We start from the raw sequence: 27,841 nt of genomic DNA on the forward strand, positions 1-27,841 counted from the left end.
GGTGTAGTTCATAAAATCGTCCACCGGATGGACATTTCAACTTTGAACAGTAAAGGAGAAAATAAATTACACGTAAACGGTGTAGTTCATAAAATCGTCCACCAGATGGACATTTCAACTTTGAACAGTAAAGGAGAAAATAAATTACACGTAAACGGTGTAGTTCATAAAATCGTCCACCAGATGGACATTTCAACTTTGAACAGTAAAGGAGAAAATAAATTACACGTAAACGGTGTAGTTCATAAAATCGTCCACCAGATGGACATTTCAACTTTGAACAGTAAAGGAGAAAATAAATTACACGTAAACGGTGTAGTTCATAAAATCGTCCACCAGATGGACATTTCAACTTTGAACAGTAAAGGAGAAAATAAATTACACGTAAACGGTGTAGTTCATAAAATCGTCCACCAGATGGTACATTTCAACTTTGAACTGTAAAGGAGAAAATAAATTACACGTAAACGGTGTAGTTCATAAAATCGTCCACCAGATGGACATTTCAACTTTGAACAGTAAAGGAGAAAATAAATTACACGTAAACGGTGTAGTTCATAAAATCGTCCACCAGATGGACATTTCAACTTTGAACAGTAAAGGAGAAAATAAATTACACGTAAACGGTGTAGTTCATAAAATCGTCCACCAGATGGACATTTCAACTTTGAACAGTAAAGGAGAAAATAAATTACACGTAAACGGTGTAGTTCATAAAATCGTGCACCAGATGGACATTTCAACTTTGAACAGTAAAGGAGAAAATAAATTACACGTAAACGGTGTAGTTCATAAAATCGTCCACCAGATGGACATTTCAACTTTGAACAGTAAAGGAGAAAATAAATTACACGTAAACGGTGTAGTTCATAAAATCGTCCACCAGATGGACATTTCAACTTTGAACAGTAAAGGAGAAAATAAATTACACGTAAACGGTGTAGTTCATAAAATCGTCCACCAGATGGACATTTCAACTTTGAACAGAAAAGGAGAAAATAAATTACACGTAAACGGTGTAGTTCATAAAATCGTCCACCAGATGGACATTTCAACTTTGAACTGTAAAGGAGAAAATAAATTACACGTAAACGGTGTAGTTCATAAAATCGTCCACCAGATGGACATTTTAACTTTGAACAGTAAAGGAGAAAATAAATTACACGTAAACGGTGTAGTTCATAAAATCGTCCACCAGATGGACATTTCAACTTTGAACAGTAAAGGAGAAAATAAATTACACGTAAACGGTGTAGTTCATAAAATCGTCCACCGGATGGTACATTTCAACTTTGAACTGTAAAGGAGAAAATAAATTACACGTAAACGGTGTAGTTCATAAAATCGTCCACCAGATGGACATTTCAACTTTGAACAGTAAAGGAGAAAATAAATTACACGTAAACGGTGTAGTTCATAAAATCGTCCACCGGATGGTACATTTCAACTTTGAACTGTAAAGGAGAAAATAAATTACACGTAAACGGTGTAGTTCATAAAATCGTCCACCGGATGGACATTTCAACTTTGAACAGAAAAGGAGAAAATAAATTACACGTAAACGGTGTAGTTCATAAAATCGTCCACCAGATGGACATTTCAACTTTGAACAGTAAAGGAGAAAATAAATTACACGTAAACGGTGTAGTTCATAAAATCGTCCACCAGATGGACATTTCAACTTTGAACAGTAAAGGAGAAAATAAATTACACGTAAACGGTGTCGTTCATAAAATCGTCCACCAGATGGACATTTCAACTTTGAACAGTAAAGGAGAAAATAAATTACACGTAAACGGTGTAGTTCCTGAAATCGTCCACCGGAGGTCACGTTTCAACTTTGAACAGTAAAGGAGAAAATAAATTACACGTAAACGGTGTAGTTCATAAAATCGTCCACCAGATGGACATTTCAACTTTGAACAGAAAAGGAGAAAATAAATTACACGTAAACGGTGTAGTTCATAAAATCGTCCACCAGATGGACATTTCAACTTTGAACTGTAAAGGAGAAAATAAATTACACGTAAACGGTGTAGTTCATAAAATCGTCCACCAGATGGACATTTTAACTTTGAACAGTAAAGGAGAAAATAAATTACACGTAAACGGTGTAGTTCATAAAATCGTCCACCAGATGGACATTTCAACTTTGAACAGTAAAGGAGAAAATAAATTACACGTAAACGGTGTAGTTCATAAAATCGTCCACCAGATGGACATTTCAACTTTGAACAGTAAAGGAGAAAATAAATTACACGTAAACGGTGTAGTTCATAAAATCGTCCACCGGATGGTACATTTCAACTTTGAACTGTAAAGGAGAAAATAAATTACACGTAAACGGTGTAGTTCATAAAATCGTCCACCAGATGGACATTTCAACTTTGAACAGTAAAGGAGAAAATAAATTACACGTAAACGGTGTAGGTCATAAAATCGTCCACCAGATGGTACATTTCAACTTTGAACTGTAAAGGAGAAAATAAATTACACGTAAACGGTGTAGTTCATAAAATCGTCCACCAGATGGACATTTCAACTTTGAACAGTAAAGGAGAAAATAAATTACACGTAAACGGTGTAGTTCATAAAATCGTCCACCAGATGGACATTTTAACTTTGAACAGTAAAGGAGAAAATAAATTACACGTAAACGGTGTAGTTCATAAAATCGTCCACCAGATGGACATTTCAACTTTGAACTGTAAAGGAGAAAATAAATTACACGTAAACGGTGTAGTTCATAAAATCGTCCACCAGATGGACATTTCAACTTTGAACAGTAAAGGAGAAAATAAATTACACGTAAACGGTGTAGTTCATAAAATCGTCCACCAGATGGACATTTCAACTTTGAACAGTAAAGGAGAAAATAAATTACACGTAAACGGTGTAGTTCATAAAATCGTCCACCAGATGGACATTTCAACTTTGAACAGTAAAGGAGAAAATAAATTACACGTAAACGGTGTAGTTCATAAAATCGTCCACCAGATGGACATTTCAACTTTGAACAGTAAAGGAGAAAATAAATTACACGTAAACGGTGTAGTTCATAAAATCGTCCACCAGATGGACATTTCAACTTTGAACAGTAAAGGAGAAAATAAATTACACGTAAACGGTGTAGTTCATAAAATCGTCCACCAGATGGACATTTCAACTTTGAACAGTAAAGGAGAAAATAAATTACACGTAAACGGTGTAGTTCATAAAATCGTGCACCAGATGGTACATTTCAACTTTGAACAGTAAAGGAGAAAATAAATTACACGTAAACGGTGTAGTTCATAAAATCGTCCACCAGATGGACATTTCAACTTTGAACAGTAAAGGAGAAAATAAATTACACGTAAACGGTGTAGTTCATAAAATCGTCCACCGGATGGTACATTTCAACTTTGAACTGTAAAGGAGAAAATAAATTACACGTAAACGGTGTAGTTCATAAAATCGTCCACCAGATGGACATTTCAAGTTTGAACAGTAAAGGAGAAAATAAATTACACGTAAACGGTGTAGTTCATAAAATCGTCCACCAGATGGACATTTCAACTTTGAACAGTAAAGGAGAAAATAAATTACACGTAAACGGTGTAGTTCATAAAATCGTCCACCAGATGGACATTTCAACTTTGAACAGTAAAGGAGAAAATAAATTACACGTAAACGGTGTCGTTCATAAAATCGTCCACCAGATGGACATTTCAACTTTGAACAGTAAAGGAGAAAATAAATTACACGTAAACGGTGTAGTTCATAAAATCTTCCATCAGATGGACATTTCAACTTTGAACAGAAAAGGAGAAAATAAATTACACGTAAACGGTGTAGTTCATAAAATCGTCCACCAGATGGACATTTCAACTTTGAACTGTAAAGGAGAAAATAAATTACACGTAAACGGTGTAGTTCATAAAATCGTCCACCAGATGGACATTTTAACTTTGAACAGTAAAGGAGAAAATAAATTACACGTAAACGGTGTAGTTCATAAAATCGTCCACCGGATGGTACATTTCAACTTTGAACTGTAAAGGAGAAAATAAATTACACGTAAACGGTGTAGTTCATAAAATCGTCCACCAGATGGACTTTTCAATTTTGAACAGTAAAGGAGAAAATAAATTACACGTAAACGGTGTAGGTCATAAAATCGTCCACCGGATGGACATTTTAACTTTGAACAGTAAAGGAGAAAATAAATTACACGTAAACGGTGTAGTTCATAAAATCGTCCACCAGATGGACATTTTAACTTTGAACAGTAAAGGAGAAAATAAATTACACGTAAACGGTGTAGGTCATAAAATCGTCCACCGGATGGACATTTTAACTTTGAACAGTAAAGGAGAAAATAAATTACACGTAAACGGTGTAGTTCATAAAATCGTCCACCAGATGGACATTTCAACTTTGAACAGTAAAGGAGAAAATAAATTACACGTAAATGGTGTAGTTCATAAAATCGTCCACTGGATGGTACATTTCAACTTTGAACTGTAAAGGAGAAAATAAATTACATGTAAACGGTGTAGTTCATAAAATCGTCCACCAGATGGACATTTTAACTTTGAACAGTAAAGGAGAAAATAAATTACACGTAAACGGTGTAGTTCATAAAATCGTCCACCAGATGGACATTTCAACTTTGAACAGTAAAGGAGAAAATAAATTACACGTAAACGGTGTAGTTCATAAAATCGTCCACCGGATGGTACATTTCAACTTTGAACTGTAAAGGAGAAAATAAATTACACGTAAACGGTGTAGTTCATAAAATCGTCCACCAGATGGACTTTTCAATTTTGAACAGTAAAGGAGAAAATAAATTACACGTAAACGGTGTAGGTCATAAAATCGTCCACCGGATGGTACATTTCAACTTTGAACTGTAAAGGAGAAAATAAATTACACGTAAACGGTGTAGTTCATAAAATCGTCCACCAGATGGACATTTCAACTTTGAACAGTAAAGGAGAAAATAAATTACACGTAAAAGGTGTAGTTCATAAAATCGTCCACCAGATGGTACCCTTGTACAGTGAATGGCCCCTCCTGTGTCCATTTCTCGAGATACGAATACAAAAAACACTAAGCACGTGTGCAATGACACCCTCTTCCATGTGTTGAAATTTCAGAAGGTTGAGGCATTAAATAAAAGAGTTATGACTGGAAAACTGTTGATAATCTACACCATACACAACAGCTGATTTTGACCATTTACAGGAGCCTGTTAGAAGACCTGAGGAAGGTTGTGGGAAGCTGAAATTTTGCATGCAAGTCCTAATGGAGGGGAAGTTCAAAATGTGTGAAGGCCGAAACGATTGGTCTTTTAGTTTTGAAATGAGCTCCTGGCATGGATGTGCAAAAATGATTGTATTCAGACCCCTAAAATGGACACATTTCCCCTCATATCTTGACCAATGTAGTAGCTGCAAGAATGAGTGAACACTTTCTCGATTCAGAAGGAGATCCTCTATCATGTGTTAAAATTTCATGGAGCTGCCACTTAAAATAAAGAAATTATGCGGGAAAAACAATCATTTTACATGACCTGTCACACGAGTGATTTTTCCACTTACAGGAGTCTGTTAAATTGGGTTAGGAATGGTATAGAAAGCTGAAATTTTGCATGCCAGTTCTAACATACATGTAGTACATCGTGTGCAAAGCACAAGCCTTGAAGTGATGAAGTTTCAAAATGGGCTTCTGGCATGGATGTGCAAAAATGATGGTATCCAGACCCTTAAAATGGACACATTTTCCCTCATATCTTGACCAATATAGTTGCTACAAGAATGAGTGAACACTTTCTAGATTCAGAAGGAGGTCCTCTATCATGTGTTAAAATTTCATGGAGCTGTTTCTTAAAATAAAAGATATTATGCGGGAAAAACAATCATTTTACCCAGCCTGTAATGTTACGAATCTGGAAACCATTTGCATTCACACATAGCAGTTGACCCAAAGTTTAGTTATTTCGTTAAGTATATGTGGATAGAATCTCTCGCCTATGTGTAATGGGTTAATTTCATGTGTGTGCTGCGGGTTTCTTTTACAGTCAGGTTTTTTAACATCTTTAAATGCGAGGGTTGGATTTGCCTCCCATCGGAATGAGGGGAGACGGTATGGGGATGGGCCAGGCATTTGCCTGGGGGGTGGCCATACGCAGGCCTCTTGAGATGTGCTGCTCCGGTACATGCTCCCATTCCTGACAAACTACCCTCACCTTAAATATCCAGTTTTTCCTTCCTGAGAACTTGCTCCTGTATCCTTCTTGCCCCCCCCCGGGCATCCTCCCTCACCCCCTCATCCCTTTTTTGCCCATCTCCATATATTTAGATATCTCCATTTATTTATCTCCCACCCCTTTGCCCCACTGTTGGCATCCCCTTCTCTTTCTGCTGTGCCTTTTGTCATGTTATATCCTGATCCATTCTGTATTCTCGCTCTTCCACGAGCCTTGACTTTGTATACCAAAAGTAAAAAAGACCGGACATTCAGAAAACGTGGAAATCATTCAGTCCAACAATAAGTACCTGTTCACACTCCATTCCGACCATGCTGCCAACTACATCTGACTTGAGGGATGGAGGAGTAAGAGGGGGAAGGAGGGATAAACCAGAAACTAAGGACAAAGGTATAGCATCCTTTATTTAAAAAAAAAACCCACAAGGTTCACATGAAACACGAAAGAAGAAATCAGTAAAGGAAAGGTCATGAAGAATTACAAATAGTTTTAGAGCATCGAAGAGGGCAATCAGTTTAAAATCAATCAGCATTTAAAATGTTGATAAAACTGAATATAAAGGCAGGAAATCCCGAGTGCACGGACACTCGACCCCTCTCATCGAAGACTTCAAGGGTCTTCGCTTGTGGTCTTGCCGGATGCAAGATCTTGAATGGACTCATCGGTCTTGGAGAAGAACTCATGCTGCATTGCGTTTCTTGCAGTGACACGGATTTTGGGGTCGAAGGTCAGAAATTTCTGAAAAATAAGGGTGACCATAATTATATAACATCATCATCCGACATAATCGATAGAGACAGATATATATATATATATATATATATATATATATATATATATATATATATATATATATATATATATATATATATATATATATGGTGGGGGAGGTTGGGGTTTAAAAGAAAGGCCTAATCAGAGCCAAAAGCACCAAATTGAATTGTTTTGTAATCAGTACATGGCCCAGGGCTGGCAGGATAGACCACAGATGTGCAATCTCTCCTCTGAGCTGTCCAGCTTGGGTTCGAATCCAGACATAGGCTATAAACTATCATCCTGGTGTTTCACAGGTTGAACGAGGCATCGTCGTGTGTGCCGTTCCTCAGATGGACATTAAGCAGGAGGACCCATAGACCCAGACTGGTAGTTCGTGGCCATTAATGTCTTTGGTGAGTCGGCGAGTTATCTTCGACACAATCAACAAATTACAAATTCCTGCCAAAGTCACCTTCAGTCGAACGTCAGGCCTCGCCATCCGACTTATTAAAGACTTGGGACAAAAACGTTTGACCTGCTGACCCCACAACAATGTGGGAACAATTGGGTCCGTTAAAGACTGGTATGCTCATATTAATACGGTGCAGTCACTACTTGCCCGGCGTTATCTTCAGCATGTAACAGGTAGTGTCATGATTACATCATCAGGTCATTCCGTCACCCATGGTGTCACTTCGGACAACTCCAACCCTGGAGGAAGAAAAATGTCGGCACCACATCAAACAAACTCCATCACTGGGCATCCTTCATCCAAAGGGAATGTTTGGTACAAATCCTAAACTCTCAAGGAAATCAAACGACATCCAGACTGAACACATCGATTCGAAAGCATTGATTTTGAGGTCCAGCAGAGTCACCAGTGAGAAAGACCTTCAGATCTTCCTTCCCGACCGCTTGGCTTTCTTGGTTGTACTGCTCGAGCAGGTTCGGAGGGACTCTCGAGCTTCTCGAGTTGCCCCAAACACCAATCATACTTTTCCAACAGCAACGATGAACCACTGGTGGCCGTGAAACGGTCGGGACTAGTTTACCATCACGAGTGCGTCAAGACAAGGGAACACTCACCAAGAGCAGATCCTTGGCGATCGGTTCGATCCCGGGCACCTGGACCCCGGTGGGTGGTTTCTCTCGTTCAGCAAAGGACGAGCGAGGCAAAACGAAGTCGCTGGACCAGCTATCCTCATCCGGTAACCCCAGCACGCTGCACGGTAGCAAGATGGTGGGAAAGCAATTGCAGTTTAATTTCATCGCTGGCTTTACCTGCACGCCAGGTGTATTCCTGAACTTGCTTTGCACTCTGCAGACAAGATACAATCAAACGTGGTATTCAAAATCCTCTTTTGTACCTGAAACAGGTGAGTTTACACGAATAACTTACTCAAATATCTTGGTCAGATGATGCATACCAGAGCATCCAACGAAGAGAGGCCTGCAAAGGGAGCAAAGGGCATGGACGACTCAAATATTGTTGTGGAAATGATTCCTCGGGGTTAACAAGTCGATAATAACGAGAGAAAAAAAAACGACATTTGAAAAGAAAAATGTTAAAACACAAAAGGGATGAAATCTCAAAAAAAAAAAAAAAACAACCAAACAAGGTTGGAGAGAAGAGAAGAGGCAGTTTGGAAATGAAAGGAAGTATGAGGAGGAGAAGGGAAGACGAGGTGGCAGTTTTGAAGGTAAAGCAAGTATGAGGAGTAAAAGGTAAAAAGTTACACTAGTTTGGGGGGGAGAGAGGTTCGGAACAGTGAGAGAAACAAAGCCCAAAAGTAACAGGAGTGAAGTTTGTAATAGAAAGGTACAAATGAAGAGGATAAATCAAGTGACCTGCGACGGTAAAGCTCTGCAAAGATGCACCCGATGCTCCAGAGATCGACAGGTGTCGCGTAGCTGGAAACGAGCAGCACTTCAGGGGCACGGTACCATAAGGTCACAACCTGTGTGAGAGAGAGAGAGAGAGGGAGAGAGAGAGGGAGAGAGAGAGGGAGAGAGAGAGAGAGAGAGAGAGAGAGAGAGAAAGAGAGAGAGAGAGAGAGAGAGAGAGAGAGAGAGAGAGAGAGAGAGAGAGAGAGAGAGAGAGAGAGAGAGAGAGAGAGAGAGAGAGAGAGAGAGAGAGAGAGAGAGAGAGAGAGAGAGAGAGAGAGAGAGAGAGAGAGAGAGAGAGAGAGAGAGAGAGAGAGAGAGAGAGAGAGAGAGAGAGAGAGAGAGAGAGAGAGAGAGAGAGAGAGAGAGAGAGAGAGAGAGAGAGAGAGAGAGAGAGAGAGAGAGAGAGAGAGAGAGAGAGAGAGAGAGAGAGAGAGAGAGAGAGAGAGAGAGAGAGAGAGAGAGAGAGAGAGAGAGAGAGAGAGAGAGAGAGAGAGAGAGAGAGACAGAGAGAGAGAGAGACAGAGAGAGAGGGAGAGTTCGTCTGTTTTGGCACAGGACGGAGAAACTCACAGCCTGAGGTTTCACAAAGTAGAACCAACACCATGGTAAGAGGTCAGAAAAAAACGTTTTTTAAAAGTGGAAAAACATGTTGGGATGGAATCCCCCAAAAATTAACCAAACAAGGGAGGAAGGAATGACAGGCAACGAATGACAAGGTAGGAATGACACCACAATACAACACCAGAATCCTTCTACAGAGTGATCACGAATGACATCTTTTGACAAGCTTGTCGAAGGTGGCAATCCTGACTATAATTCACAGGTCGGTCAGGTCAGGTATGGGAGCATGCGCCGGAGCAGCACGTCGCTGCGTCCACTTTCCCTCGGTACTCCAGCAGCCTCCGTCTGGCCATCCCCCAGGCAGATGCCAAGCCCATCCCCATCTCCCTGAGATGCCGGTCAACCTGCTGCAACCACGAGGCACGTGGTCGGCCCACTGGCCTCCTCCACTCATGAGACTCCCTCACTGAGAGAATCTGGTGAGCAGGATCAGCGTCAGGAAAACGAGCCACATGACCATACAGCCGTAGCTGATGCTCACGGACTATGCAGGTAACAAATCTCATTTGAGTCTCTTTCGGCAACCGCTCGTTGGACACAAAATCCGACCAGCGATAGCCAAGGATTCTCCGAAGAGACCTGGTACCAAAGGAATTAAGTCTCCGTCTCAGATCCTTGGTCAGAGTCCAAGTCTCGCATCCGTAGAGCAAGACTGGAAGCACCAAGGACCTGAAGACTCAGACTTTCGTCCTCCCGCACAGGTACCGGCAGCGCCACACCCCATGATCCAGTGAATCCATGACTCCCCAGGCCCGACCCAGACGTCTATTGACCTCTGACTCACAGCCAGCAGAGACATGAATATCACTGCCAAGGTAAGTGAATCGCCCTGTGACCTCAACATCCTCACCACAAAAAGGCACAGACAGGGCAGCAGCATCCAAGATGTCACCGAAAGCCTGGATCTTAGTTTTGACCCAAGAAACCCGTAATCCCAGCGGCTCCGACTCCTCATTCAGCACCTCGAGGGCCCCCAAAAGGATATCTAAAGTCTCCGCAAAGATGACTGCATCATCTGCGAAATCAAGGTCCGAGATCTTGACATTCCCAAACGATGCACCGCAGCTTGATCTCTCCGACATCCTCCCTAAAATCCAGTCCATACAAGTGCTGAAAAGTGTGGGGGCAAGTACACATCCATGACGAACTCCAGTAACAACTGGAAATAAGTCAGAGATGGTACCACCACACTTCACAGCACTCTCAGTACCAGAGTAGAGTTCAGACATCAGATCGATCAGTTTTGGTGGCACCCCACGAAGACCAAGAATCCTCCAGAGGACATCCCGATTCACTGAATCGAACGCTTTACAGAGATCAACATAGGCTGTAAGCAGCCCCTGCCGAAACTCTCGTCTGCGTTCGGTGAGGACACGAAGAGCAAAGATACGGTCAATCGTTGACCTCTTTGGTGTAAAGCCTGACTGCTCTGGGCTCTGTTGCTCAAGCACATGGTGACGAACCCGGTCAAGAATTATCCGAGCAAAGACCTTCCTCGGCACTGAGAGCAGCATCACCCCTTCCTTGGTAGTTGTTGCAATCCTGGCAATCACCCTTCCCTTAACAGAGAGGGACAACAAGGCCCCTCTTCCAGTCAGTTGAGATGATACATACCTGTGTTCCAGGCAGAGCACAAAACTGCATGCAACGACACGAGTGCAGCATTTTCACCAGCCTTGAGAAGTTCAGCATGGATACCACAGATCCCTGGAGCTTTACTCCGTTTCAACCGGTTCACCGCAGCCTGTGTTTCCACAAACGAAGGTGGACCACAGTTAATTGGAGCGCGATGCGCTGCTCCGGCGCATGACTGCATACCTGACCTGGAAGGTCAACAATGGGGATAGCAACACCCCTGACATCCAACTCAACAGCTGGTATATCAGCCTGGTACAGCCACTCAAAGTAACCGGCCCAGCGGGTCTTCACTTCGGACTCCTCTGTTAAGAGCCTACCACCCTCCGCTCTAACTGCAGTACACCGAGGGATGGGCTTGGGTTAACGCAATGCGTGAATTCCCCTGTAAGCAGGACGAGAATCCCTTGATCACAGGTGATGCTCTACCCTCTCACAGATTCCTCGCACATAGACCTCCTTGTCCACCCTTTGTGCACGTACAGTTTTACACCTCAACTCCCTGAACAGCTCAGCTCTACCATTCAGCCTGGCCCTGCGACTCTGGTCAATGGTGTCCAGTGTCCCTTCACAGACAAAATTTTTCTTCACCCTCCGGTGAGTTCCAAGACATCCACAACATCAAGGACGGTGGTGTTGAAGGCACTCCACAACTCTTCAGGGTTCCCCAAAGCACCCAGACTCCCCAAATCCCCACTCAGCCTGTTTGCAAACTCCCCATTTTAAATTTTATGAATATGAATTATGAATTCAATTTTTTTAATGAATATAATTTTATGCAAATTTGATGAGGCAGTAATTTTTTTTCCATCCCATCCAGACATATGGAGTACCACAGTACTCCATGATAACGAAGAAGCTGATTTTTAATTAGTCTCGTTAACGGATCACAAATTCATAAACACAGAGGAGGTTTTGTCAACAGCTCAATGGAGGACTGCTCTCAACTCTAGGATGGGGCTCCAGCACCACATCTGTCTCTGCTACATTTTGTGGAATCAAAATCTCTGAAAATTCTGTTGGAATCTTTCATGATGAGGCCGAAGCTCAAGGTGTGTTTCTGTCACATTGCAAGCAGGTCGGTGGTCTCTGTTTATTACCTCCTCTCCTCCGGTCTGGCTCCCTCAATCCTCAGACCCTCCCCAGCTCCTCCAGTAACCACATCCTAGTTAAATTTACATCAACCTGGCTGACCCCACACCTCCTCTCATGTCCTCTTTCCTCCAGTTTTAGGAACTGCCTTCAATCGCACTCCCCCCTCCAGGGCTTCAATCAGGTGGTGCAAGACCATCTCAACCCTAACCCCATCTCGACCGACAATCTTTACTACCCCCATTAACTTTATGTCTCTATGTACCCCATTAACCCTCTTCTTGCATGCTACTGTTTCCTCGTTCCATCGCTTGTTGCGTGCACCTGACGCCCACCGTCAAGTCTTATAAATACTATCTCCCATGAACAGGAGTGCAATGAGCAAGACCGAAATAAAATAATCCCTCCACCCCATCCTCTTGTCTAATTCCCTTAACCTTGTCTGACTCCTCCGTACATTTAATGCCACGTGACACTTCCGGATTCATCCCGCCAAAGCCTCTTGTTCCCTCGTCTCCCTTTGCCATTCAAACTCTTCTCCTAGTTTCGCAGAATCCTATTAATCAATCCCAAATCAAATTTGGCGGGAAGTTATAGGTCGTGCCCTTTGAACCCAGTGCCTCCTGGATATTTTACCTTTCTACACGGAGCATACGTCTCACTCTTTGCTCCTTATTAATGTGATTCTCAGTCCAGTCTGACAACCTACCACACTTGTCGATGAGTGAACCCTCCACCATGACGCAACGGTGTGTTGTACAACTCGATGGAACCCTTGATTAAACTGGAGAGTTCATAGAACACCTGAACCCACACAGTGTTGAAGGACATCACGCGGGAAGGCTTTTCAATTCTTGATTTGCGTTTCCGAGCACAATCGATATTTTCCATGAGCCGTCAGTTTGTCTGAATCTCAATATTCCCCGATGCTGAAAGTGGCAAATTTGATTGGTCAAGTTGGCGTAAGATGACGTCATAATTTGTCCAAGTGCTGCGAAACTGGAGGTTTTTGAAAGAGCCAAGAAGCTGATTTTTGTTCTTCGTTGTTCAAAGTATCGATCTATAATTCCAGCAATGTGTGTGTGTGTGTGTGTGTGTGTGTGTGTGTGTGTGTGTGTCTGTGTGTGTGTGTGTGTGTCTGTGTGTGTGTGTGTGTCTGTGTGTGTCTGTGTGTGTCTGTGACCGCTATTTCTCGAAAACCACTGGTCCGATCTAATTGAAACTTGCCAGGTATATTGCTGGGGACCTGAGGATGTGCCTTTTCAAGGTTTGATATTAATCGGACAAGTGTTTCCCAAGTTATGGCCATTTATTTACAAACCAATGACAAGACACGTTGCTGCGTAGGCCAGTGCGCGGCAGGCCGACGATGACGTCACGGGCCGTGCCGGTTACGATGGGGGAAAGGGTGCCTTAGTTCCCGTGGCGTAGGAGTGGCAATGGTCAATGGCAGCGAATGTCATGGCAAGCAAAGACAGGGAGGTAAACTTGATTTTAATTTGGATTTTAATTAACTCTGTGTGGAAGTATCACAGCAGTTGTGACTTCAACGCAAGCGATAATTCGTGGAATGCATGTGAACGTTCCGTACGGGCACGCACCACTTCCGGATAGTGATGACTTACTGTATTCTAATAATTTCTCGATTTCTTATCCACATTTATGGATAAACACAATGCCCCAATCCATTCGTCGTTTACGAGAGCGAAGGAATGGCCTGTATAGTTGTTTGAAATATTTTTTATTTTTATTTTGGTTTGCACGTACGGGCACGCGAGAGCGAAGGAATGGCCTGTATAGTTGTTTCTGGCTCGCGGTTTGAAAGTTTTTTTTTTTACACGTACGGGCACGTACTAGTATAATTCAATTCAAATAAAATAAAGGTTTTAAAGGTTGCAGAAAAAAAAAACACACCTTTTTTTCAGAAGTTTATCGCCGTTGACGCACCATCTTTTACACGCCTTATTTAAAATACCACCCTAGTTCTTCGTGGCTGTTGTTTCCTTTCTGACGTCCTTAAAAACAGTAAGTTTCCTGTTTGGAATGATTTACAAGTTTGTTTCACTGCCAGGCAGGCAGACAGAGTAATAAAATTATCTCGCTCCTCTCTGCTCATGCGCGATCGGGACAAATTGAGAGCCAAAGTACTGCTCAACTGCAGGTTCGTTTTCCGATTCGTGTTCAAAATCGAACATTTGTTCCTCGATCACGGACTGACCACTGGAGACAGACAAGAACCAATCGCTTAACCCCGCTTCGTGCTTACACACGGGGTCAAAGACAAGCCCAAACATTCAGCCACAAGACGGACGGAAATCTTGAGACTCGCCGAGGTACGTACCAAAGACGTGAGCATCGTCTCGAAGCTGTAGATTCGAGCCAGGCCAAAGTCAGCAATTTTGAGCTGCCCACTAGTGGTCACCAAGATGTTCTGTGGTTTGAGGTCGCGATGTACCACCCGGTGGACGTGCAGAAAATCTACGCCGTTCAGCAACTGGTGCATGATGTCCTGTGGTTATACCGGAAATGGGTGAACACCTGATTTACATCAACAATGAACGACAACTCAATGTGGTTCACAAACGAGCACAGAGCTGTACAAGCTGTTCATCCATTTAGACCTCAAGTGAGGTCCAGGTTCCCCTTTGTGGGTGTTCTTACGCCTCATCTGTGCTGGAGGCGGCAGTGTGACCTCAGGCCATGATGGTCAATGGTGTCTTTCAACGATATATTGTTGTGGGCCGGGGGTCGGTGGCGAGGAACGGCCGCCAAGTGGAGCAGTAGAGCCGTCTCCCACCGAACACCCGGAATTTAGGTCGTGACTCTCGGACAACTCCGAAGGTCACGGGTCACTTAAGGACCGTGCTCGCCAATTCTCTGATGGCGTGGGGTAGGGTTAATAGCCAAATTTCAATATACCGAAGTACCCATGTCGTAAAATTACAAGGGGAAGTCACTCCCTCGACGGACTCTGTCGAACCGGATCGCTCTAACGACTTCGGTCGTTAGATGGAGCGAAGGGGAGATTTAATGTAAAAAAAACCTGACTTTCAAGAAACCCGCAGTGCAAACATGAAAGTAACCCATCAGACAGAAGGACGGGACCCTGACTATAAACACATACTTATCGAAATAACTGAACTGCGGGGACTGCTGTCTGTCTGTGTGCAGGAGGCTTCCAAATCCGTCACAATACATTGAAGCGTCTTGAGAAACAGACAGGTGAGCAGCCTCTCAGTATTTCCCCCCTTCCACCTGACCTGTCACCATCTACGTGGCAATCTCCAGGTTTATGATCAAACCTAAGTCAGCTTTCCGCTCGCCTCCATGTCTGCCCAATCGAGCTCTTCCCTCCAGTACGAAAAGCTGATCATCCACAAAACCATCATGACATCAGCCATTGTTAAACCAAACCTTTACCCACACTCATCCCCCAATGATTGCTGAAATATAACGGAGTCAGTACAAATGCTTGTCACGATGTGCACGGAATTCCCCTTCGTTTTTGTGGACGTGTGGAGGAGGGTACCCGGATTCGAGTCTCCGACAGGCCAGGCGGTGAGGCAACTTGCAGTAACTTGGAGAGGTCTTGATCGATGAATTCCATCACCAATGACAGGCACACCATTTTTTCTGTAACCTCATTGAAAAAAACGTCGAGCAATCTGCACAAAGATACACAGACACAAAAAAACAATCGGTTATTCGACTCGATTGCTTAATCTATTATAGAGTTTCTCTGAATGTCTACATTGTCATTGGTACAAGAAGCCTCACGTGCACGTCACTCACCTCCGCAGGTGTGATTTGTCTTGATAAATTTGTCCGTCTATGACATGACAAGTGCTGCACCTCCACGGACCTCGATTGTTGAAAGCAAATGTTTCCATTTCCCAAAATATGCTCCACTCGGTGCTGTCCTTATTATTATCAAGGTCCTCAGGTCGTCGTCACACATATCTTCACCATTCTTTCATTCAAAATCATTCACATAAACCCTGGTAGAATCCCTCCTGAGTCAAACCGTGGCCTCGACCTTTCCAGCGACTCCTGGATGTTGTCAGTAACGTTCTTTCATAGTAACCTCCTCCAGGTTAAATTCCCCAAATCCAGGCTTACCGCTGTGGAAGTAGTTTTCAAATTAAAAACATGAAAAATCAAAAGTCCAAATGCAGCATTTGACCAAGCCTGTGAAAACGTGTCGAAAGTTTCTATCATGACAAATGGCAAAGCCTGGGTCCTCTTGCAAAATGCACGGCTCTTGGACAGAAGATGTTATCTTCGGTTGCCTTGGTGGAACTTCGCCTTTTTGCAAAAGCAGAACTTGTTAAATGTTAAATATTCATCGAATTGACCTTAACGATTTAGTTGCATGATTAAAGAGCTTTTATAACTTTATTTTAAAATAGATATATATATATATATATTTATTTATATAAATACATATATATGCGCCTGTTTGCTGCAGCTGGCTTTGGAGTTCATCATTGAATGTCGAGAAAGTTGTTTGTGCTTTCGAATTTGTTGAGTTCATCATGACAGAGAGTTTTTATCTTGTATTGCTCAAATCGTCTCATTGCTTCATTATTTGCTTGAGTGTATTAAAGAGACACTCTTGAGCACTTAGTCAGAGAGGACTCCACCAATGATCGAGTGCCTCACTCCATCTACAAATATATAGATGTATCAATACCCACCCACATCTCTCACCTGTGAATGGAGGGAATAGCCAATCAGATCTCAACTGATCAACTAAACCCAGGTGGCTGGGATTACATGAACAATTGTCACCTCCCACACTCCTCTGGCTGAAGAAGCTGCATAAAGCAACCCAAGAAGGCCTACACAAGGTAAGTGCTTTGCTGTTTTGAACTCTTCCCAGAGTGGTCCTTACAGTTGTGTTGTGGAGGAATCAGATGGATGGTTGTTCTGTGCGTGTTATGTGGTTTTACCGTGTGAGACTTAATCCGCGGCGATGCTCACCATAACAGTCAGGTGTGTCTGATGTGTATGATATATATATATATATATATATATATATATATATATATATATATATATATATATATATATATATATATATATATATATATATATATATATATACATATATATATATATAAAAAGATATATATATATATATATATATATATATAAATATATATATATATATATATATATATATATATATATATATATATATATTGTTGTGGTTACCAGATTCGCAAACCACCATTCAGGTCCCTTAGGTGAGGTATCTCGGTAAGTGCATGTGTAGTTAGGCCCAAACCCGTTGTCTAGTGGGAATACATGTCATTTATACGTGCTGCGACTCTTCAGGATAGCCGTTTTTCTTTTACTATCTTTATTTTGGACCAACCGCCATGATTACCATCACAACCACAACATCAACCACCAACCACAACGCCGCTTCACCACAACCGCCACGACCTTCCCGTCACACCTCGCAACCGTAGCATCGCCACCGTTCTTGCCCCGCTGTGGGTACCGGTGTTGGACTCATGCAGGGCGCACGTCGAACAGCGTGTACAAAATCACGGATTTTGTGCTTCAAAAACGGATCAAAAACGACACACGCCCACTTTTTGCCGTCCAATCGGTGAGCGAGGGGCGATTTGGCCCCGCCTCCAGAACGATCGAGATATGCAAATTTGTGGATCAAAAAGCCTTCACGCCCACTTTTTCTCGGGCCAATGGGGAGCGAGGTGAAAGGTCAAAGGGAGGGGGTCAAAGGCGAAGCTACGGGGGGATAAAAAGGACGGTGTTCGTCAGTCAGAAGGAGAACGAGAACGAGAGGAGAACGAGAACGAGAAGGAGTCGGAACGGAGGGGACGAGTGTGGAAGTCTGGAGCCCGAAGCCTGCAGTGGCTGGAGAAGCTGAAGAGAGTCGCGAAGGGGAGAGTCGATCGGAGAGTCCAACGAGGAGAGCCCAAAGAGGAGTCCAGGGTGGAGAGTCCAGAGGCGGAGAGGCGGCAACGGCGAAGGCAGACGAGGGGGTGCTCGCGTCGGTGCCGGGAGCTGCACGCCCGAGGGAGGCCGGCAGCGCGACCTGGCCGAGGTGGAGACGCACACCAGGGATAATAAAGATCCTCTATACCCCGAGCATCAGCAACCCCCTCCTGTTTCCCCCCGCGCTGAGATAGTGCGACCAAGGGGGCCCCTTTTCCCACCCCCTACCAGACACCGTCCGCGAGGCCCGCGGGTTGCGGGGCCATCGCCGCTCCGCGTCTCATCACCAGACGGGTAGGCCCGACCCGGTCTCGGCCTCAGGCCCGCCTCATCCTTGAGGGTATTTCTTTTCCTTGGTTTTGGGTATGTGTTGTCGGCGCCGTCTGTGAAGTAGAATTGTATAAGTGTTGCCGTGTGCTCGGTAGTCGGTATTAGCTCTGCACTGTGTCTTCGCTTTTATATTTGCTTTTTGTGTAAATGGAATTGTGTTTTCTTTTTTTTGTGTGCATTTGGTGGAATTGTATTTGTGTGCTTCCCGTGTGCCGCGAATAAATGTGCTTTATTGTTGAACTGTTCTCCCGCTTCGCTTCGTCTTTTCCCCCATTGAACCCTCATCTTGCTTCACGTAAAGGGTTGGTAGTGGGCTGAGTACGCCCGATAATTAATCGAACCGTCGAGGTCGACGATAACACCGCTCGGTTATTCTGATAGTACGGAACGGGTCGCTTAAGTGGCCCGTGTCCGAAGTCGACCTGCGGCGAGGTGCGATCGCCCGGTCTACCCTCCGCGTGGGTACTTAGGTAGGTCGAATTTGGCGAGCAACCCTATCCCACGCGGGGGCTGATTGGCTCGATCGCGGTGAGACCGAAAGGTCCACCCGTGACTGGTTCCCGGCGTTAGTCCGAGAGGGTCACGACTGGATTGTCCGTCCGGTGGGCGACGTGCCGCGATTCGAGTTACGTGGCCGTTCGCACGCCGGCGGGCGCGAAAACCGCAACAATATATATATATATACATGTTTTGAGTGATTCAACTCTTAAAATTAATTGTTCAAAGAACCTGTGAGTGAATTTTCTTCCGCACCGCACACCTCGTCTCCTTTCCTCCTCGCTTCTCCAGTTTGTGGAACCTACTTCCAGAGGCTGTTCAACCCCACCCTTCCTCCAGGGCTTCAAGCATGTGGAGCACCACCATCTCATGCCAGCACAAATCCCTGCACATGGTCTTCATTAACCCCATTAGCCTTACCTAACCCAACTCAACCCTCTTAATTGCAGGTTCGTGCGTTTCATTCGCTCATCTTTCTTCTCTTTTCCTGTTCTTTCATTCTCTTGCTTGATCTGTCCATCTGTTACTCCACTGCACATTAGCTTTATAACCTTTACCTCCTCGTTATTCCATTAGTTTCGATCATGTGAAGTATACAGGTGACGTGCAGGTGCACCGCACATCGCTTACCGCACAATGTTGGGATGTTCAAACGACTCGAGATGGCGCAGCAGAGAAACTTCTCGGAGGGTGCAGGCTGGAACCCCTTCCCCGTTGGTGGGCAGACGCATCTTCTTGATCGCCACAAACTGTCCATTCACAAGGTCCTGGGACTTGAAGACCGTGCCCTGTGCACCGTGTCCGATCGCGGCAACACGCTTGTAGCGTTTCTGTTTACCCTCTGACATCTCCATCAATCCCTTATTCGCACCTGCAACATTTCAGGTGGGAGACATGACACAAAGTTCAGGCAAAGTACCAAGACGTGTTTGGCTCATTAAACACTTTGGATCAGTCCTGAAGGTCTTGGTGATTATTAACAAAGGCTCCTGGGTGGCCGAGGTTACAGCTGCAAAAGATCAAAGATTTAACCTTGAAAATGACAGTCAGGTTTGACCCCAAAACGTTTGGTCCCATTTAGACCCAAACAAATTGATTTTTAATCCAGAAAAACCATAAAAGATGGACAACCCGACCAAATAGTTTGGTGGACATAACCATGAAAAAGATGGTCAAGATGACAAAATATTGTTGGTTCAAAATACCCTGAAGATATGTATAAATTTATTATTATTTATTGTTGTCTGCATTGTCGAGGCTCATATAAGAGTTAACACAGAACATATAATAAAGGGAGCGGGAGACAAGAGGGACGGGAGAGAGAAGGACAAAACTTTACGGTGTAAAGAAGATGGTACTACAAACGACAGGGACTTTCAGGAAGGAAAACCTGGGAATTTGAAAGGAAAAGGAATAAAAAAGGAAAGGAAGGAAAAAAAGTTCATCCTGGAGGAGGTATGCACTCTACCGAGAGTCGTTCTAGTTTAATGTGGTAGGATGACTAGGCCTGTCCAGCCTGGAGGAGGTATGCACTCTACCGAGAGTCGTTCTAGTTTAATGTGGGAGGATGATGAGGCCTGTTCAGCCTGGAGGAGGTATGCACTCTACCGAGAGTCGTTCTAGTTTAATGTGGTAGGATGACTAGGCCTGTCCAGCCTGGAGGAGGTATGCACTCTACCGAGAGTCGTTCTAGTTTAATGTGGTAGGATGACTAGGCCTGTCCAGCCTGGAGGAGGTATGCACTCTACCGAGAGTCGTTCTAGTTTAATGTGGTAGGATGACTAGGCCTGATCAGCCTGGAGGAGGTATGCACTCTACCGAGAGTCGTTCTAGTTTAATGTGGGAGGATGACTAGGCCTGTTCAGCCTGGAGGAGGTATGCACTCTACCGAGAGTCGTTCTAGTTTAATGTGGGAGGATGACTAGGCCTGTTCAGCCTGGAGGAGGTATGCACTCTACCGAGAGTCGTTCTAGTTTAATGTGGTGGGATGACTAGGCCTGTTCAGCCTGGAGGAGGGATGCACTGTATTGAGTGTCGTTCTAGTTTAATGTGGGAGGATGACTAGGCCTGTTCAGCCTGGAGGAGGTATGCACTGTATTGAGTGTCGTTCTAGTTTAATGTGGAAGGATGACTCGGCCTGTTCAGCCTGGAGGTGGGATACACTGTATTGAGTGTCGTTCTAGTTTAATGTGGGAGGATCACGAGGCCTGGGTTAGAAACATCGATCTCCAGACTAATAGAGAGGGCCCTCGAACAAGAACCACACTACGTCTGGTTCAGGTGAGGGTTTTCCTCCGCCCAAACCACTCACTCTTCTTCTGGTTAATTACACTTTTTAATGACTTATTTAAACCCCTGGTGCGAGGCACAACAAATCCCACCCATTTAAGGCATAAAGTTATTTTGGGGATCAAATTTAAATTTGATACATCCTTAACCTGAATGTTGATTATAAGGAATAGAATAAGGAATATTTTAGTCTTAGTTTGAAGTCAATTAAACCATTTTTGACGAAGTTATGACCGTAAAATGATTTTGACCTTTCAAGGCCACGTAAGGTCAAAGTTCATGGTGTGAAGTGAAAGCCAATAAAGGACTTGATATATGTCTTCCATAGTAAACACGCATATTCCTAACTTTTTTTGATTCATAATGGAAAATATGTAATTTTGACCGATGACCATGACCCCCAAAACTTCGGACCCCACCGATCTTCACAAATATGCATTTTTCACTGTAGGAATGGGTAGGATTATAAGTGACAAATAGAATAAGGTTCACTATAAGCTTAGTTTGAAGTAAATCAGATCATTTTTGACGAAGTTATGAGCGAAAAACGATTTTGATCTTTTCGTGACCTTGACCTTGACCTTTGATCCAATTGGACCCAAAAGTTAATGGGGTCGTCCAAGGTTCATTGCCCACCTGTGGATTAAATTTGATAGTGTTTGCTAAAGCCGTTTTGCCGTAAAGTTGCTAACAGACAGACAGACAGACAAACCGGACGATTATAATACCACGCTCCCTCCCTCCAGGGGGGGGGGGGGATAGGAAGTAACTCACCACGTTTGAACGAAATTCGTGTCCAACGGTCAGGCCTGCACAGACGTGGTTCAGAAACGCAGGTTAATAAAACACCAAATACACACCTGGAGGGGATTAACGGGAAGGTTTCAACATCACTCATACATTCGATAATTTAAAACAACAACAACAACAACAGCATCGCCAGATTTGAACCTCAAAATTACCGTATTTTTCAAAACGTTTTTCCCACGAAGGATGTAAATTTTTTATTACCAACATTAACCCACAATGCACAGCGACAGATTTGAATTTCCAACCGCACACCGTCGTAGTTTAAATGAAACAGTGACTCCCCGTTACCTCCTGGTTTTTTTTCCGATTCGACGTCGGTGACGTCATCACGTTCAGCCATGACGTCAAGCGCTCCATTCAAAACCTTTGATAAGGAACGAATCGCTTGGCAAGCGCTAGCGAGCTGCTTGGTAACTGAACACACCCTCGGACGTCTGGACAGCATTTTGAGTGCGTACAAAACGCAGACAAAAGGAGAGTTCGCCATCAGGCGAATATACCATGATGTCTGTCAATTTTAATGGAGCCCTTCATCAAGTAACTCAACCGGAAGGAGTAATTTGGATTGATTAAAAAAGGAGGAGGAGGAGGAGGAGGAAGAGGAGATGGACATTGGTACCTTGGAGACACACACTACAGTAGTGAGTGACGTGTCTTGGTTTGTGAGGGTATTCATCTCATGTGTGGAAACATAAAAGAAGAACAAAAAGAATGTTTTGTTTCATTCAAACCTTCGCATCGAGGGAACGAATCATCAGGAACTCGGACTCGACCTTCACTTTCACAACACAATCTGAAACACAAACAAATCCGTTAAAACGAAACTTTCAAACTTTGTTTATTTTAAATCATGGACACGTGATCTGGCGGGAACCAATCAGACACCGCGATTTCGCCGTTCGGTGTTTCCGAAACGCTCGCGCTGCTCTTCACGAGGTTACCACAGCATACCGTCCTTCACCTGACGCGACGTGCGGTCCACCATGAACCGAGATCTCGGAGCAAACACCCCGGGATCCACGAGAGGCTCCGATGGAGGATACGTGGTCGGTCCGGAAGATCGCGGGTCCATGGTCGGTTCAACCGAGGACAAGGGGTCCGGACCCAGTACGTGACATCGGGACCATACTCTGTGCAGAGTCGTTGGTTCTCGCTAAGCATTCTCCTTGGCTATTGGACACAATCCTGGACGGGTCGCAACTCCGACACAGTATACCAGCAAGCTGGCACTCATTTTGCCGACCCTGGAAGGATGACAGGCAGAGTCAACCCCACCTGGTGTTAATTCAACAACCGATCGGGATTTGAACTCAGGACCCGAGGATCCCAAGCCCACCACCCGAACCATTAATACAACACCAGACATGTAAGGGGTATAAAGGATCCGAAAAGGTCTTAAGGTGTCTCAATGGGTCTAAATTGATCAAAAGGGCCAAGAGGTTTAAGCAGTCAAAGGGTCACGGGATCTATGTGGTCCAAAGTACCTAAGAGATTCTAAAAGGGTTTAAATGGTCTGAAGTGATCTAAAGTGTTGTTGCAGTTCTCGGAACCGCATGCAGACAACAGACAGTGGTCCCAAGAGAGTTATTCAAATTAATATACGTCGAGATAGTCCCTTTCCTTTTGTCTAGTGGGACAACCGGGCATGCGTTGCGATGATCTCACAGCTAGGTTTGTTTACATCATTCCTTCTTCTTTTCGTTTCATTTCTACTCTTCCGATTATTCCTAAGGTAAATCTGAGCCACGTGCGCCTTCGCTGTGAGACAGGCCATCATGGAGGCGAGCGCGTGCGGCGCCTTCGCTGTGAGACAGGCCATCATGGAGGCGAGCGCGTGCGGTGCCTTCGCTGTGAGACCGGCCATCATGGAGGCGAGCACGTGCAGCGCCGCGTTGAGCCATATTTTTATTCCTTACCTGCGTTCCATAATTCCACATCCTTGAGGCTATTCTCTTCACAACGCTCAGACAGGACACGTGACCAGAAGGTTGAACACCTGACAGCCTGGTGACTGCTTGTCCCAACTGCAGAGGGTGAGTCTGTCGGAGACAAATGACATACAAGGCAGACAGACCTTCACAAAATGCCATCACGGAAGTGAAAGAATGATCAGAAACACCCTCGTGTCACGTTTGCTTCGAGGACATCTTGACCCCCCACCCCCCGACCCTCCTCCTCGGTGTATTACAATACGAAACTATGAAACAATGAGAATGAGAACACATGCCTGGTTACCTGTTAGTCCTGAATGTAGGAACTCAGGTGGTGAAGTCCAATGTGGAACATGAGTACCACAAACACTCACGATCACACACCAGATGAATCGGAGAGTTCGTGCGTTGATCACGAGGGACAAGGACATCTGTGCAGTTGAACATGGATTCCTAAAATATTCGGATTCATAGAATGAGGGAGGGAGTTCAGGGGGAGAAGAAAAGGTAATGAAACAAGTGTAATCCTTCAATACAGCGCGTGTGGTGAAGCAAATGAGTACACTAATGTTAAAAATATGCAATTTATGCTTTTTCAGTTGAAAAACAATTAAAAAACGTACTTAATATTTGAAATGTAAAAATTTTGTTATTATTGTGAAAAGCACCTTTATATATAACAGAAGGAATGAAATCGTTCGATACAGCGTGGCAGGAGGCCGCAAAAGAATGATAGCATTAGAAGAACTTAGCTTTCAGCATTCGTTGCGAAATGCGATGGTGGGCGGAAATGACGTCTTTCGACGTGAAATGCGATGGTGGGCGGAAATGACGTCTTTCGTTCGTTCGTACATGAGAGGGGCGCGTTTCTTGTTTTTGTTCCCGTCAAGCAATAAATTAAATGGTTTTCACATATATAACACATTAGTTTCACAAATTTCCATTGAAATACTCAGGTATTTCCATCAATTCTCGCTATTTCCGTCTAGGTTACGCACTGCATCTACCGGACGGCCGTCATTGGCTATCTTGAGGCACTTGGGGGGGGGGGACACCGGAGACGTGGTAGACACCGGGGACATTTCAAACTCGGTGCAATTGTATACAGCGCACGCGCTGTAATAAAAGGATAGTGAAGTGAGGAGAAAAATCAGGAATGGCGGTGGAGAAGTTGGGATCGAGATAAGAGGAGGCAGTACCTGATGGAGGGCTTTTGGAGGAGATGAGGAGAAGAGACAAGTCAGAAAGCAATCTTGGAAATGGATGAACTGTGTTATCCGAGTTGACGTGTGCTTGGCTAGGCCCGTACTTGTTATCCAAGATGGTGTGTGATCGACTCGGCTTGTGCTGCTCGAGTCTCCTCTTGACACCATAGATCTCTGCACTGGCTCGCCCTCTGTAAGTCAGAGGAGAGTCATGTTTGGAGCCCGATGTTGGCCGGGGTATACTGAAATGTTTCTGGATGTCGAAGGTGTACGACGTCTTCGCTTGTGAAATGTCGGAGTTCCACGATGTTGGTTTCCCGGTGCATCGAGACCACTGAATGAGGTTGAGTCTCTTCTGCCTGGTTTGGGAGTTGTTGTTTGATGTGGTAGTTGGGAAGGAAAAAGGTTAAACATTTAAACATTTCCCTGCCGCTGGTGTCAAGGTCAGGGTTTCACGCCACCACCTGGGGACTGGATGGATTTCGGGATCATGAGCCGGACAGCAGGCTCACAGCGAGGGACGTGAGAACGAGCAAGCACAGGTGGTAACCTATGAGATGACCGCAAATGGGAAACCTCTAATGCTTGTGCTGCAACTTGTGGGGTTGACGGGGAAGATGGAGTTGCAGCTGTTGTCCCCATTTTCGAGGGAGTTTTGGCCATTGAAGAAGATGAGGAAAGAGGGCCCAGGTGAGGCTCCATTGTTCGGTTGAAGCTACCACGAGCTGATGAAGTTGAGGCGGAATGTGCAATGAGTTTCTGTGGGGACCTCCGAGCTGGTGCAGTGGATGGTAGTGAGAGATTCTGGGCATGCTTCGGAAATTATAGAGACTATGTACATATTGTTGAGATGGAGGAGGTAGAGGAGGTGGAGGATGCAGACGAGGTGGCGGAATTTCTTTCCATTCTGACGGTAGCCTCCAGTGGATGGTGAAAGGTTTTTCTGGAAATGATACAGGAAATATTTTTTGTTGAGGTGGAGGAGGTAGAGGAGGCAGATGAGATGGAGGAGGGAGACGATGTCGAAGAGGTGGAGGAAATAGATGAGATTGAGGAGATCGGTGAGGCGGAGGAGGTAGATGAGACGGTGTAGATACAGACGATGAGGTACAGATGGAGGAGGAAGATGAGTTGGAGGAGGTTGATGAGGTGGAGGAGGTAAATGAGGTGGACCAATTTCTTCCCAATCTGATGGTGGCCTCCACCGGACGCTGAAAGGTTTCGCCGGAATCCTTCGTCCGTCCCTTCTTCCGTGCTCCTTCGAAACATCGGGAAAGATTAATTAATTAATTCCGTTTGCCCCAATTTTGAAGCACACCGGAAGTTCACGAACACGATGGACATCACGTGATCGATTATCACGTTTCCATACCTTTGGCTTTGAGAGCATGTCATCCACAACGGCTCAGACAACGCACCTGGGCGGAAGGATGAACACCTGAGAGCCTCGTGCCCGGCTGTCCGAACTGCAGACAGTGAGTCGGTACAAAAACAACGACATTCAACGCAGACAGACCTTCACAAAGTGTAATTATGGAAGTGAAAAATTCACATGACACACCTGTACAGTGTTTGAGCCTTCAACACGGTTACCTGCTCGATCCGGTGAAACGTTACAAAACATTTACTTTTTAATTACAAAAATTACATTTTGTGAGACGCGCACGAAACAACTCGGGGATACAAAACGGTGGTTAATGAAACTATAACAAATTAGAACGGCACGAGGTGGAGCGCACACCTCCGCCAGGTGAACAGTTCACGTTTTGTATCAACTCCGGATCTTCACCGAAATCGAATCAGTGTATCAGTGTTTGTGAGTGTCAATGGTTGTGAAACATGACGTTTTTAAAATTGATCCGACGTTCCATCCAATTCGGGTTTAAACCCCACGAGAACGGGTCTGTGGGTTTTCACAAACAAAACGGGACAAACCCCTAAAATCCGGGACACTTGCCGTGTCCGTGTGTGCCATCGTCGAATGTACGTCAAGGTAAACAAGGATGTGCCTTACACACAGAGAGACATTCCTGTGGACCCGTTGTTCACCGCACACACCTTCCTCACCGTGAAGTTTGAACACACCCTGGAAGGGCATCCGCATCACCAGGGCGGAATCGAACCAAGTCCTCAACACACCGACTCCTGCACATAGTGATTCCCACGGAGGATACACACAGAGACAGAAACAGACGCGAACCGAGGGAGTAAGGGACACTTGGCAGATTGAAAAGCAGCAAAAGTGGGCGTGGCTTCAAGTGGGCGTGGCTTTGATTCCCCCGTGGATGGATGTGGGAATGGCTTAAGTGGGCGTGGCTTTGATTCCCCTGTGGATGTATGTGGGAGTGGCTTTAAGTGGGCGTGGCTTTGATTCCCCCGTGGATGTATGTGGAAATGGCTTTAAGTGGGCGTGGCTTTGATTCCCCCGTGAATGTATGTGCGAGTGGCTTAAAGTGGGCGTGGCTGTGATTCCCCCGTGGATGGATGTGGGAGTGGCTTTAAGTGGGCGTGGCTGTGATTCCCTGTGGATGCATCCACATGTTAAATGGTCGTGAAACGTC

The 27,841-nt window shown here is 44.5% G+C and overlaps 1 protein-coding gene and 1 pseudogene across 2 annotated transcripts in view; one reads left to right on the top strand and one right to left on the bottom strand.

Annotated features, from left to right (window-relative positions):
- Nucleotides 1–27,841, top strand: part of LOC147008338 (uncharacterized) — a 105,100-nt gene that overhangs the window by 27,980 nt on the left and 49,279 nt on the right. The gene's annotated exons all lie outside the window — the stretch shown is intronic.
- Nucleotides 6,643–27,507, bottom strand: LOC147008339 (cyclin-dependent kinase 4-like; annotated as a pseudogene). The gene is made up of 12 exons (XR_015053400.1): nucleotides 27,348–27,507; nucleotides 24,380–24,528; nucleotides 24,061–24,183; nucleotides 22,876–22,937; nucleotides 22,109–22,143; nucleotides 19,676–19,916; nucleotides 15,777–15,912; nucleotides 14,589–14,756; nucleotides 8,861–8,970; nucleotides 8,412–8,462; nucleotides 8,099–8,234; nucleotides 6,643–6,994 (listed from the first exon to the last, which is right to left on the bottom strand). The product of XR_015053400.1 is annotated as a cyclin-dependent kinase 4-like (transcript).

The sequence above is a fragment of the Eptatretus burgeri genome, chromosome 19 (genome assembly GCF_056783735.1).
Source record: "Eptatretus burgeri isolate ZD-2024b chromosome 19, Ebu_testis_v1, whole genome shotgun sequence".
Lineage (NCBI taxonomy): Eukaryota > Metazoa > Chordata > Myxini > Myxiniformes > Myxinidae > Eptatretus > Eptatretus burgeri.